Here is a 13,378-nt window from a genome sequence, read left to right as displayed (position 1 = left end):
ACAAGATCATTAACCTAAAGGTTTCAAAACAACATTTACATGTAACGACTAACGATGACTTAACGACTCAGTTAAAATGTATATACATGTAGTGTTTTAATATGTATTCATACACTTTTGAAAGACTTCTAGACACTTATCAAAATACTTCTACTTAACAAAAATGCTTACAATTACATCCCCGTTCAGTTTCATCAACAATTCTACTCGTATGTACCCGTATTCGTACTCGTACAATACACAGCTTTTAGATGTATGTACTATTGGTATATACACTCCAATGATCAGCTCTTAGCAGATCTTTTGAGTCACCTAACACATGTAGGAACCATCATTTGGCAACTAGCATGAAATATCTCATAAAATTACAAAAAAATGAGTAATCATTCATGACTTATTTACATGAAAACAAAATTACATATCCTTTATATCTAATCCATATACCAACGACCAACAACACCTACAAACACTTTCATTCTTAAATTTTCTTCATCTAATTGATCTATCTCAAGTTCCATCTTCAAGTTCTAAGTGTTCTTCATAAATTTCATAAGTATAGTTTCATAAAAATCAAGAATACTTCCAAGTTTGCAAGTCTACTTCCAAGCTTTCTAATCCATTCCAAGTAATCATCTAAGATCAAGGAACCTTTGTTATTTACAGTAGGTTATCTTTCTAATTCAAGGTAATATTCATATTCAAACTTTGATTCAATTTCTACAACTATAACAATCTTATTTCGAGTGAAAATCTTACTTGAACTGTTTTCGTGTTATGATTCTGCTTCAAGAACTTTCAAGCCATCAAAGGATCCTTTGAAGCTAGATCCATTTTTCTCATTTCCAGTAGCTTTATCCAGAAAACTTGAGGTAGTAATGATGTTCATAACATCATTCGATTCATACATATAAAGCTATCTTATTCGAAGGTTTAAACTTGTAATCACTAGAACATAGTTTAGTTAATTCTAAACTTGTTCGCAAAGAAAATTTAATCCTTCTAACTTGACTTTTAAAATCAACTAAACACATTTTCTATATCTATATGATATGCTAACTTAATGATTTAAAACCTGGAAACACGATGAACACCATAAAATCGGATATACACCGTCGTAGTGAAACCGGGGGCTGTTTTGGTTTGGATAATTAAAAACTATGATAAACTTTGATTTAAAAGTTGTTCTTCTGGGAAAATCATATTTCATATGAACATGAAACTATATCCAAAAATCATGGTTAAACTTAAAGTGGAAGTATGTTTTCTAAAATGGTCATCTAGACGTCGTTCTTTCGACTGAAATGACTACCTTTACAAAAACGACTTGTAACTTATATTTTTGACTATAAACCTATACTTTTTCTGTTTAGATTCATAAAATAGAGTTCAATATTAAACCATAGCAATTTGATTCACTCAAAACGGATTTAAAATGAAGAAGTTATGGGTAAAACAAGATTGGATATTTTTGATCTTTTTAGCTACGGGAAATGTTTAACAAATCTATACAAATCATATCCTAGCTAACTTATATTGTATTATACATGTATTCTAATATATTATGTAATCTTGGGATACCATAGACACATATGCAAATGTTTTGACATATCATATCGACCAATGTATATATATTATTTGGAACAACCATAGACACTCTATATGCAGTAATGTTGGAGTTAGCTATACAGGGTTGAGGTTGATTCCAAAAATATATATACTTTGAGTTGTGATCTAGCCTGAGATGTGTATACACTGGGTCGTGGATTGATTCAAGATAATATATATCGATTTATTTCTGTACATCTAACTGTGGACAACTAGTTGTAGGTTACTAACGAGGACAACTGACTTAATACACTCAAATCTTTAAAACATAATAAAAATGGTTGTAATTATATTTTGATCATACTTTGATATATATGTACATATTTGTATAGGTTCGTGAATCGATCCGTGGCCAAGTCTTATTTCCGAGGAAGGATATATCTGTGAAAGTGAGTTATAGTCCCACTTTTAAAATCTAATATTTTTGGGATGAGAATACATGCAGGTTTTATAAATGATTTACAAAATAGACACAAGTACGTGAAACTACATTCTATGGTTGAATTATTGAAATCGAATATGCCCCTTTTTATTAAGTCTGGTAATCTAAGAATTAGGGAACAGACACCCAATCCTAAAGATCGATCTATTGGGTCTAACAAACCCAATCCAAAGTACCGGATGCTTTAGTACTTTGAAATTTATATCATATCCGAAGGGTGTCCCGGAATGATGGGGATATTCTTATATATGCATCTTGTTAATGTCGGTTACCAGGTGTTCACCATATGAATGATTTTTATCTCTATGTATGGGATGTGTATTGAAATATGAAATCTTGTGGTCTATTGTTACGATTTGATATATATAGGTTAAACCTATAAATCACCAACATTTTTGTTGACGTTTAAAGCATGTTTATTCTCAAGTAAATACTAAGAGCTTCCGTTGTTGCATACTAAAATAAGGACAAGATTTGGAGTCCATGTTTGTATGATATTGTGTAAAAACTGCATTCAAGAAACATATGTCGATGTAATATATTTCTATTGTAAACCATTATGTAATGGTCGTGTGTAAACAGTATATTTTAGATTATCATTATTTGATAATCTACGTAATGTTTTTAAAACATTTATTGATAAAATAAAGGTTATGGTTGTTTTAAAAATGAATGCAGTCTTTGAAAAACGTCTCATATATAGGTCAAAACCTCGCAACGAAATCAATTAATATGGAACCTTTATAATCAATATGAACGGGACATTTCAGTTGGTATCCGAGCGTTGGTCTTAGAGAACCAGAAAATTTGCATTAGTGTGACTTATCGAGTTTGTTAGGATGCATTAGTGAGTCTGGACTTCGACCGTGTTTTCTTTAAAAATGATTGCTTAACATTTTTGTTGGAAACTATATATTATTAACATGTAAATATTATATGATATATTAATCTCTTAACATGTTTGATATTGTGTGATAGATGTCTACCTCTAGCACAAATCCCATTGACTCACCTAATAATAACGAAGAGTCGAATATATATTGGCAAAATTCACAAGTTCCCGAAGAACCGGAAGAAGAGGAAACGGAACCGGAAGAAGAGGAACCGGAAGAAGAAGAACCAGAAGAAGAGGAACCGGAAGAAGAAGAAGAGGTTCCGGAGGGGGGAATAGTAGGAACCATAGAAAACCGGTCAAATAAAAGAAAATCCTCAACCAATGGACCAAAGTTAATAATGGTCAATGGTGTTTCCGCTAAGGAAGCAAAATATTGGGAAAATTGCCAATTTTCCGATGAATCGGATCCTGAAGAGGATTCCGATGATGTTATAGAAATCACCCCGACCCAATTTAATGAGGCAAAAGAAAATAATAAGAAAAAAGGCATCAAAATAGAGAAATCTGATTCCGACCCCGATGAACTTTATATGTACCGTCAACACCCGTATTTTCAATATCGTGACAATAACCCGGGAACCTCTAAACCACCAGGTTTTTCTAAACCAATGTGGAAAACGATGACTCGTATTAGAGGAACACCATATATTCCTAGAAAATTAGGAAAACGAACCAAGTCCGAAGAAGAAGAAACCAGTGATTCAGATTAGAGGGTTGTAATCATGTTGTGTATTATATGTATTGTAGTGTGCTTGTACTTTTATGTTCTATGTAAAAATTGCTTGTATTTTTTGTTAATTATCTTTTACGAATCTAATCCTTTTCTATTTTACAGTATAAAAACAAAATGGACGTTAAGGGTAGACAACCGAATATTTTAGAAGACTTACTAGAGGATATGATTGAGGAAATCTTGTCTAGAGTCGGTCAGAATTCATCAGCATATTTAGTTATGGCGAAATTAACTTGTCAAACATTTGACAGACTTTCCAGAAATGCCTTAATTTATAAAAGGTTTCCTTTGATAGGTGGGGTATATCACATTGGGGAGATCGTAAGTTACGCCGTGTTTTCTTTGAAGTCTTAAATGCGGGGAACCCAAATGCAATTTTACGTTACGGGTTAAGAACCTATTTTGACTCAACATATCCCAACATAGGATTTCGTGAATTAGAAAGAGCTTCTAACATGCAACATAAAGAAGCATGTTATGCTTACGGGTTAGTGATGTTCGCTTCTTACCAAAGTGAGAAAAAGAACATCGGATTGCAACTTTTAAATAAAACCTTCCCACAAGTGACGGATTCAGTAGTTGGGGTGAGAAACAAGGTTTTTAGATTATTACGAGGTTGTTGGACATTACGAAACCCTCGTCCTTTTGACGACATTACAACATGCTGCCTAGCTAATGGTCATAACGGTTATTTTCCACAAGACCAAGGATGGGAAGTCGTCTTAGTAAAACCAGAATGCATGACTTGTTTCTGGACTTATGAATTACGTGTCTTTATTTCCTTTGCTGAACAACTTGCGTATTAACTAGATTTATCTTCAAAACTGTCCTGTATCATAGTGTACTATATTTCATGTTATATGTAATATAGCGAAGTTGTAAGTTTGAAGAATATTTGTATGTGATATATTATTATAATCAGTTTTTCATATGGAATTGTAGTAGTTGAATTGTATACTAGCTACTAAGTATGAACTTAACGGGTAGGTAGTACCCGAATTTAAACTTATAAAATGCTAATATGAAGAAAAAGCTTTTATAAATGAGTTCATATTATGCTACGAAATACTATTGACTACTCTTAATATTCTGTATGATTAACTTGATTCAATTGGCTATTTTGAAGGAAATGGCACCGACTACTCGACAGACCATGAATATGAGCGAAGAGGAATTTCGTACCTTTCTTGCTGCAAACATAGCCGCAGTACAGGCTGCGCTTCATACCAACAATAACTCTGAATCTAGCAATGCAGCTAACGGCGCAAGAAATCGTGTAGGATGCTCCTACAAAGAATTCACTGCCAGCAAACCTTTGGAATTTGATGTAACCGAAGGACCAATTGGATTGAAACGGTGGACCGAGAAAGTCGAATTGGTGTTTGCCATAAGTAAGTATACTGAAGAGGACAAAGTTAAGTACGCTATGCATACCTTCACAGGTAATGCGTTAACATGGTGGAACACCTATCTTGAACAGGTAGGACACAATGCTTCTTACGCACTACCGTGGTCGGCATTCAAGCACTTGATGAACGAGAAGTACCGTCCCAGAACCGAGGTCAATAAGCTCAAGTCAGAACTTAGAGGGTTACGAACATAGGGATTTGATATTACTTCGTACGAAAGATGATTCACAGAATTGTGCCTATTGTGTCCGAGAGCGTTCGAAGATGAGGAAGAGAAGATCGACGCGTTTGTGAAAAGGTTACTGGAGAGAATCCAAGAAGATATAAGTTTACACGAGCCTGCCTCCATACAAAAGGCATGTAGAATGGCTCATAAACTAGTGAACCAGATTGATTGAAGAATTAAAGAACAGGCGGCCGAAGAGGCCAACGTGAAGCTAGTCAAAAGAAAGTGGGAGGAAAATGGTGATAAGAGTCACCAATACAACAACAACAATCCCAACAATCGCAACATCAATCGCAACTACAACAAACGGCACAACAACAACAACAACAACAACAATCATCCCAACAACAATAACAACCACAACAACAACAACAATCAGAAGCAGCTATGCCAAAGGTGTGAAAAGTATCACTCGGGGTTCTGCACCAAAATTTGCAACAAGTGTAAAAGAAATGGTCATAGCGCGGCGAAGTGTGAGGTCTACGGACCAGGGGTTAACAGAGCAAAAATGGTGTCGGAACAAGTAATGGCGGAGCAAGTAGTGTCGGAGCAAGTTATGCCAATGTAGTTTGTTATAAATGTGAAAAACCGGGCCACATTATTAGAAATTGCTCGAACCAGGAGAACACGAATGGACAAGGCCGCAGAAGAGTTTTCAATATTAATGCGGCAGAGGCACAGGAAGACCCGGAGCTTGTTACGGGTACGTTTCTTATTGACAATAAATCTGCTTACATTTTATTTGATTCGGGTATAGAAGCTATATGAGTAGAGATTTTTGTGCTAAATTAAGTTGTCCATTGACGCCGTTGGATAGTAAATTTTTACTCGAATTAGCAAATGGTAAATTAATTTTAGCAGATAATATATGCCGGAATCGAGAAATTAAACTGGGTAGCGAAATATTTAAGATTGATTTGATACCAGTAGAGTTAGGGAGTTTTGATGTAATAGTTGGCATGGACTAGCTGAAGAAGATGAAAGCAGAGATCATATGTTACAAAAATGCAATTCGCATTGTACGAGAAGAAGGAGAACCCTTAATGGTGTATGGAGAAAAGGGCAACACGAAGCTACATCTTATTCGTAATTTGAAGGCACAAAAACTAATAAGAAAAGGTTGCTATGCTGTTCTAGCACACGTCGAGAAAGTACAAACTGAAGAAAAGAGCATCAATGATGTTCCCATCGCAAAAGAATTTCCCGATGTATTTCCAAAAGAATTACCGGGACTACCTCCACATCGATCTGTTGAATTTCAAATAGATCTTGAACCAGGAGCTGCACCAGTAGCTCGTGCTCCTTACAGACTCGCACCCAGCGAGATGAAAGAACTACAAAGCCAACTGCAAGAACTATTAGAACGTGGTTTCATTCGACCAAGCACATCACCATGGGGAGCTCCTGTTTTGTTTGTCAAGAAGAAGGATGGTACATTTAGGTTGTGTATTGACTACAGAGAGTTGAATAAACTTACCATCAAAAACCGTTATCCACTGCTGAGAATTGACGACTTATTTGATCAACTACAAGGCTCGTCGGTTTATTCGAAAATCGATTTACGTTATGAATATCATCAAATGCGCGTAAAGGAGGATGATATTCCAAAAACTGCTTTTAGGACGCGTTATGGTCATTACGAGTTTATGGTTATGCCGTTTGGATTGACTAACGCACCAGCTGTGTTCATGGACCTTATGAACCAAGTGTGTGGGCCATATCTTGACAAGTTTGTCATTGTTTTCATCGATGACATACTTATTTACTCAAAGAATGATCAAGAGTACGAAGAACATTTGAGAAAAGTGCTAGAAGTATTGAGGAAAGAAAAACTGTACGCTAAGTTTTCAAAGTGTGCATTTTGGTTGGAAGAAGTTCAATTCCTCGGTCACATAGTGAACAAAGAAGGTATCCAGGTGGACTCGGCAAAGATCGAAACCGTTGAAAAGTGGAAAACCTCAAAAACTCCGAAGCATATACGTCAATTTTTAGGATTGGCTGGTTACTACCGAAGATTCATCCATGATTTCTCCAAAATTGCAAAACCCTTGACTGCATTAACGCATAAAGGGAATAAATTTGAATGGAAGGATGAACAAGAGAAGGCGTTTCAGTTATTGAAGAAAAAGCTAACTACGGCACCTATATTGTCATTGCCTGAAGGGAATGATGATTTTGTGATTTATTGTGACGCATCAAAGCAAGGTCTTAGTTGTGTATTAATGCAACGAATGAAGGTGATTGCTTATGCGTCTAGACAATTGAAGATTCACGAGCAAAATTATACGAGGCATGATTTGGAATTAGGGGCGGTTGTTTTTGCATTAAAGACTTGGAGGCACTACTTATATTGAAATGTCCCGTTCTTATTGATTAAAAAAGTTCCATATTAATTGATTTCGTTGCGAGGTTTTGACCTCTATATGAGACGTTTTTCAAAGACTGCATTCATTTTTAAAACAAACCATAACCTTTATTTCATAAATAAAGGTTTAAAAAGCTTTACGTAGATTATCAAATAATGATAATCTAAAATATCCTGTTTACACACGACCATTACATAATGGTTTACAATACAAATATGTTACATCGAAATCAGTTTCTTGAATGCAGTTTTTACACAATATCATACAAACATGGACTCCAAATCTTGTCCTTATTTTAGTATGCAACAGCGGAAGCTCTTAATATTCACCTGAGAATAAACATGCTTTAAACGTCAACAAAAATGTTGGTGAGTTATAGGTTTAACCTATATATATCAAATCGTAACAATAGATCACAAGATTTCATATTTCAATACACATCCCATACATAGAGATAAAAATCATTCATATGGTGAACACCTGGTAACCGACAATAACAAGATGCATATATAAGAATATCCCCATCATTCCGGGACACCCTTCGGATATGATATAAATTTCGAAGTACTAAAGCATCCGGTACTTTGGATGGGGTTTGTTAGGCCCAATAGATCTATCTTTAGGATTCGTGTCAATTAGGGTGTCTGTTCCCTAATTCTTAGATTACCAGACTTAATAAAAAGGGGCATATTCGATTTCGATAATTCAACCATAGAATGTAGTTTCACGTACTTGTGTCTATTTTGTAAATCATTTATAAAACCTGCATGTATTCTCATCCCAAAAATATTAGATTTTAAAAGTGGGACTATAACTCACTTTCACAGATTTTTACTTCGTCGGGAAGTAAGACTTGGCCACTGGTTGATTCACGAACCTATAACAATATATACATATATATCAAAGTATGTTCAAAATATATTTACAACACTTTTAATATATTTTGATGTTTTAAGTTTATTAAGTCAGCTGTCCTCGTTAGTAACCTACAACTAGTTGTCCACAGTTAGATGTACAGAAATAAATCGATAAATATTATCTTGAATCAATCCACGACCCAGTGTATACGTATCTCAGTATTGATCACAACTCAAACTATATATATTTTGGAATCAACCTCAACCCTGTATAGCTAACTCCAACATTCACATATAGAGTGTCTATGGTTGTTCCGAAATATATATAGATGTGTCGACATGATAGGTCGAAACATTGTATACGTGTCTATGGTATCTCAAGATTACATAATATACAATACAAGTTGATTAAGTTATGGATGGAATAGATTTGTTACCAATTTTCACGTAGCTAAAATGAGAAAAATTATCCAATCTTGTTTTACCCATAACTTCTTCATTTTAAATCCGTTTTGAGTGAATCAAATTGCTATGGTTTCATATTGAACTCTATTTTATGAATCTAAACAGAAAAGTATAGGTTTATAGTCGGAAAAATAAGTTACAAGTCGTTTTTGTAAAGGTAGTCATTTCAGTCGAAAGAACGACGTCTAGATGACCATTTTAGAAAACATACTTCCACTTTGAGTTTAATCATAATTTTTGGATATAGTTTCATGTTCATAATAAAAATCATTTTCTCAGAATAACAACTTTAAAATCAAAGTTTATCATAGTTTTTAATTAACTAACCCAAAACAGCCCGCGGTGTTACTACGACGGCGTAAATCCGGTTTTACGGTGTTTTTCGTGTTTCCAGATTTTAAATCATTAAGTTAGCATATCATATAGATATAGAACATGTGTTTAGTTGATTTTAAAAGTCAAGTTAGAAGGATTAACTTTTGTTTGCGAACAAGTTTAGAATTAACTAAACTATGTTCTAGTGATTACAAGTTTAAACCTTCGAATAAGATAGCTTTATATGTATGAATTGAATGATGTTATGAACATCATTACTACCTTAAGTTCCTTGGATAAACCTACTGGAAAAGAGAAAAATGGATCTAGCTTCAATGGATCCTTGGATGGCTCGAAGTTCTTGAAGCAGAATCATGACACGAAAACAAGTTCAAGTAAGATCATCACTTGAAATAAGATTGTTATAGTTATAGAAATTGAACCAAAGTTTGAATATGATTATTACCTTGTATTAGAATGATAACCTACTGTAAGAAACAAAGATTTCTCGAGGTTGGATGATCACCTTACAAGATTGGAAGTGAGCTAGCAAACTTGAAAGTATTCTTGATTTTATGAAACTAGAACTTTTGGAATTTATGAAGAACACTTAGAACTTGAAGATAGAACTTGAGAGAGATCAATTAGATGAAGAAAATTGAAGAATGAAAGTGTTTGTAGGTGTTTTTGGTCGTTGGTGTATGGATTAGATATAAAGGATATGTTATTTTGTTTTCATGTAAATAAGTCATGAATGATTACTCATATTTTTGTAATTTTATGAGATATTTCATGCTAGTTGCCAAATGATGGTTCCCACATGTGTTAGGTGACTCACATGGGCTGCTAAGAGCTGATCATTGGAGTGTATATACCAATAGTACATACATCTAAAAGCTGTGTATTGTACGAGTACGAATACGGGTGCATACGAGTAGAATTGTTGATGAAACTGAACGAGGATGTAATTGTAAGCATTTTTGTTAAGTAGAAGTATTTTGATAAGTGTATTGAAGTCTTTCAAAAGTGTATAAATACATATTAAAACACTACATGTATATACATTTTAACTGAGTCGTTAAGTCATCGTTAGTCGTTACATGTAAATGTTGTTTTGAAACCTTTAGGTTAACGATCTTGTTAAATGTTGTTAACCCAATGTTTATAATATCAAAAGAGATTTTAAATTATTATATTATCATGATATTATGATGTACGAATATCTCTTAATATGATATATATACATTAAATGTCGTTACAACGATAATCGTTACATATATGTCTCGTTTCAAAATCATTAAGTTAGTAGTCTTGTTTTTACATATGTAGTTCATTGTTAATATACTTAATGATATGTTTACTTATCATAATATCATGTTAACTATATATATAACCATATATATATCATCATATAGTTTTTACAAGTTTTAACGTTCGTGAATCACCGGTCAACTTGGGTGGTCAATTGTCTATATGAAACCTATTTCAATTAATCAAGTCTTAACAAGTTTTATTGCTTAACATGTTGGAAACATTTAATCATGTAAATATCAATCTCAATTAATATATATAAACATGGAAAAGTTCGGGTCACTACAGTACCTACCCGTTAAATAAATTTCGTCCCGAAATTTTAAGCTGTTGAAGGTGTTGACGAATCTTCTGGAAATAGATGCGGGTATTTCTTCTTCATCTGATCTTCACGCTCCCAAGTGAAATCGGGTCCTCTACGAGCATTCCATCGAACCTTAACAATTGGTATCTTGTTTTGCTTAAGTCTTTTAACCTCACGATCCATTATTTCGACGGGTTCTTCGATGAATTGAAGTTTTTCGTTGATTTGGATTTCATCTAACGGAATAGTGAGATCTTCTTTAGCAAAACATTTCTTTAAATTCGAGACGTGGAAAGTGTTATGTACAGCTGCGAGTTGTTGAGGTAACTCTAGTCGGTAAGCTACTGGTCCGACACGATCAATAATCTTGAATGGTCCAATATACCTTGGATTTAATTTCCCTCGTTTACCAAATCGAACAACGCCTTTCCAAGGTGCAACTTTAAGCATGACCATCTCTCCAATTTCAAATTCTATATCTTTTCTTTTAATGTCAGCGTAGCTCTTTTGTCGACTTTGGGCGGTTTTCAACCGTTGTTGAATTTGGATGATCTTCTCGGTAGTTTCTTGTATAATCTCCGGACCCGTAATCTGTCTATCCCCCACTTCACTCCAACAAATCGGAGACCTGCACTTTCTACCATAAAGTGCTTCAAACGGCGCCATCTCAATGCTTGAATGGTAGCTGTTGTTGTAGGAAAATTCTGCTAACGGTAGATGTCGATCCCAACTGTTTCCGAAATCAATAACACATGCTCGTAGCATGTCTTCAAGCGTTTGTATCGTCCTTTCGCTCTGCCCATCAGTTTGTGGATGATAGGCAGTACTCATGTCTAGACGAGTTCCTAATGCTTGCTGTAATGTCTGCCAGAATCTTGAAATAAATCTGCCATCCCTATCAGAGATAATAGAGATTGGTATTCCATGTCTGGAGACGACTTCCTTCAAATACAGTCGTGCTAACTTCTCCATCTTGTCATCTTCTCTTATTGGTAGGAAGTGTGCTGATTTGGTGAGACGATCAACGATTACCCAAATAGTATCAAAACCACTTGCAGTCCTTGGCAATTTAGTGATGAAATCCATGGTAATGTTTTCCCATTTCCATTCCGGGATTTCGGGTTGTTGAAGTAGACCTGATGGTTTCTGATGCTCAGCTTTGACCTTAGAACACGTCAAACATTCTCCTACGTATTTAGCAACATCGGCTTTCATACCCGGCCACCAAAAATGTTTCTTGAGATCCTTGTACATCTTCCCCGTTCCAGGATGTATTGAGTATCTGGTTTTATGAGCTTCTCTAAGTACCATTTCTCTCATATCTCCAAATTTTGGTACCCAAATCCTTTCAGCCCTATACCGGGTTCCGTCTTCCCGAATATTAAGATGCTTCTCCGATCCTTTGGGTATTTCATCCTTTAAATTTCCCTCTTTTAAAACTCCTTGTTGCGCCTCTTTTATTTGAGTAGTAATGTTATTATGAATCATTATATTCATAGATTTTACTCGAATGGGTTCTCTATCCTTCCTGCTCAAGGCATCGGCTACCACATTTGCCTTCCCCGGGTGGTAACGAATCTCAAAATCGTAATCATTCAATAATTCAATCCACCTACGCTGCCTCATATTCAGTTGTTTCTGATTAAATATGTGTTGAAGACTTTTGTGGTCGGTATATATAATACTTTTGACCCCATATAAGTAGTGCCTCCAAGTCTTTAATGCAAAAACAACCGCGCCTAATTCCAAATCATGCGTCGTATAATTTTGTTCGTGAATCTTCAATTGTCTAGACGCATAAGCAATCACCTTCGTTCGTTGCATTAATACACAACCGAGACCTTGCTTTGATGCGTCACAATAAATCACAAAATCATCATTCCCTTCAGGCAATGACAATATAGGTGCCGTAGTTAGCTTTTTCTTCAATAACTGAAACGCTTTCTCTTGTTCATCATTCCATTCAAATTTCTTCCCTTTATGCGTTAATGCAGTCAAGGGTTTTGCTATTCTGGAAAAGTCTTGGATGAACCTTCTGTAGTAACCAGCTAGTCCTAAAAACTGGCGTATGTGTTTCGGAGTTTTCGGTGTTTCCCACTTTTCAACAGTTTCTATCTTTGCCGGATCCACCTTAATACCTTCTTTGTTCACTATGTGACCGAGGAATTGAACTTCTTCCAACCAAAATGCACACTTTGAAAACTTAGCGTACAATTCTTCCTTCCTCAATACTTCTAACACCTTTCTCAAATGTTCACCGTGTTCTTGGTCATTCTTTGAGTAAATAAGTATGTCATCAATGAAAACAATGACAAACTTGTCAAGGTATGGTCCACACACTCGGTTCATAAGGTCCATGAACACAGCTGGTGCATTAGTTAAACCAAACGGCATGACCATAAACTCGTAATGACCGTAACGTGTTCTGAAAGCAGTCTTTGGAATATCAT

Source organism: Rutidosis leptorrhynchoides, chromosome 7 (genome assembly GCF_046630445.1).
Source record: "Rutidosis leptorrhynchoides isolate AG116_Rl617_1_P2 chromosome 7, CSIRO_AGI_Rlap_v1, whole genome shotgun sequence".
NCBI lineage: Eukaryota > Viridiplantae > Streptophyta > Magnoliopsida > Asterales > Asteraceae > Rutidosis > Rutidosis leptorrhynchoides.
The sequence above is the reverse complement of the archived record's forward strand: the minus strand, read 5'-3'. Positions refer to the sequence as shown.